Raw genomic sequence first — 2,579 nt, forward strand, 5'->3', positions numbered from 1 at the left:
GACACTGAGCGTTCTAGTTCAGAGTCTGGTTGAATTGGCTCTTGTTGGTCAGGGACAGGGTGAGCTTGATGAACTAGGGGATCTGCCTCTTGGATAGGATTGGCCAAGATAGGTTCATCTGGGTCAACTAGACGTTCAGGTCTAGGGCCAGGATATTGCCTAGGGCTTGGACAGGTAAGGTAATATTCTTCCAAGGCAGATACCTTCTCTTTCCTAACCTCCATGAATTTTCTAATTGATTCAGAGGTATTGGAGGGAGGAGAGTCAATGACATTGATGGGGAAGGATACAGGTGTGAAGGCGGATGAAGAGTCTGTATCCGTGGTTCTGACAGCAGGACGTGCTGATGCTCTGGGAGCAGAGTGATCAGACGTTCTGGGTTGTGGTTCTGTTTGGTTGGGCTCGGGTTGGTCTTGGATGATGGGTTCAGAAGGTAATGGGTCGTATGGAATGGTAAGGAGAGAGGTTGGATCTTCTGACCTAGAGGGTTGGTTCTGAAGCAAATTCCAGAGTGGTGCTTCAGTAGGAGAAGGTTGAAAGAATGAAGATCTTGGGGAATGTGGTGGAGAGGTGGTTTGTGCGGCTGGTTGGGTTTCAGGAATAGGAGTGAGGGGATTTGAAGAGTGTTGGAGTAAGGCAGAAATAGGAAGTGCATCAAATAAATTCAAACCATCATCAGAAGCAAGTGCAGGCTTACTTGAATGTGCTGATGATCGAGTCACTCTGGCAGGAGGTTCAGTCCTTCTGACCACTTCAGCAGCTGGTTCCACCCGAGTAGGCTTCACCACAATTCTGACTTTCTTCTGCTTCTTCTTTGGAGGACCATCCTCACTATCATCACCATCATCATCATCAGGCTTGCTCTTCGCCGTCTTGACCAGAGGGACATCAGATTCCTCTGAGGATTCGTCCAGAACCATCTTCCTCTTGGTTTTCTTCTTGGGAGGAGAAGGAAACTCTGGAGCTGGTGGAAGTCTGCTGACGAAATCATCAAGGTCAATCTCGAATCCTTGAGCCCTGAGGTCTTCAACATAGCATCTGATGGCTTCAGGATGGTCTGCTTGAGTCCACAGAGGGTAGTCATTCAGAGGCATTCTTCTTCCTCTGATCTCAGAAGATGTGTCCTCATGAGCAGGAGCAATCTTCTTCTGGACCAAACCCATCTTCTTCAGAGAGTTGGCAGTGAAGACATCGCTGACAATTGTGCTCAAGTCCTCTGTGCAACCAGCATCGATCAAATCTTGCACCAAGTTGCTTTCAATGAGAAAGTCTGAGAGCAGCCTCCCAAAAGGGATATATTTGATTGCAGACTTGATGGAGGAGGTGGTGCGAGACTTCCGGATGCATTCCTTCAAATAGGAGAACAGGAAGTAGGGAAGGCAGATCTTCTCCTTGTCTTGAATGAAGAATAGCATCGCCTTCTGGTTGAAGTTGATGTAGTCTGGAGAACTGCCCTTTGGTCGCTGATTGATGCAGTTGAGCAGGATCTTGTGCCAGATTCTTAGTTTGGGGTGAAGATCCATCACCTTATAACTCGTCTTGCCCGGTTTGAAAGTGGTGTACAGGGCCTTGTTGACTATGTCCTTGGTTCTGGGTTTCAGCTTCGATTCCGTCAGTGAGAACCGATACCCATGAGCAGTTTTTGCACCTAGCAGATTCACGAATGACTTCTCCGTGATGATGATCTTCCTACCCAGTATGTAAGAGACCACCTGAGTGTCATCACAATCGGCGTGCTTCCAGAATTCCTTTACCAGCTTCTCATACACCGGTCCTCGAAGTCGATTGAAGTAGTTTCCCCAACCTTGAGCTTGGACTTCAGGACGAAGATCAAACCCATTTGCAGCCAAGTTGTCGAGGTTGAATCTCCATTCTGCAAGGACTTGGAGTTCCTCAGGAGGAAATACACAGTGAACGGCACAGCCCCGTTCTGCAATAGGAACAATCTCCTCTTGAGCTTGAGCTTGTTCTTGTGCTGGGTTCTCAGAGCCTTGTTGACCCGTTGCCAAACCGACTACCATATGTGGGAACTGAGGTGCATCTGCAGTAGATCTTCTGGTTTGTCTCACCATTTTGAAGAGGTTGAAGGTTTGAGGTAGAAGATGAAGTTTGAAGGATGAGGAGAGATCGAGAGAGAAATTGAGAAGGAGGCGGTTTTGAAAAGCAGAGAGTGCAAGAGTGAAAACCGGAAGTGAGAGAGAACGTGTGTGTATAGTGGGTTTTATCAAATAACCGTTGTTGATTCAAAAAGCACTTTAAGATCAACGGTTGAAAATTAAAGATAGATAGTAACAGTAAAATACACAATCACACACAGGAGATAAGCATATCTACACGCAATCATAACAGACTGTCACACGGGCACAAGGAACTATGCATCAGAAATTCTGACGCACGTGTTGTTGTCTCAGCTTCAGAGTCAGTACCAGTGGGCACACACACTCTGATTGAGTTACCTTCTGGACTAGACATCTTCTGATCAAGAAGTATCATAGTCAGAGGTTCTGATCCATCTTCACTCTGGACAAAAGTCCATGTTTAGATTTTTCAGAATAAAATTAAATCTATCTTCAGCTAAG

Source organism: Lotus japonicus, chromosome 1, assembly GCF_012489685.1.
Source record: "Lotus japonicus ecotype B-129 chromosome 1, LjGifu_v1.2".
NCBI lineage: Eukaryota > Viridiplantae > Streptophyta > Magnoliopsida > Fabales > Fabaceae > Lotus > Lotus japonicus.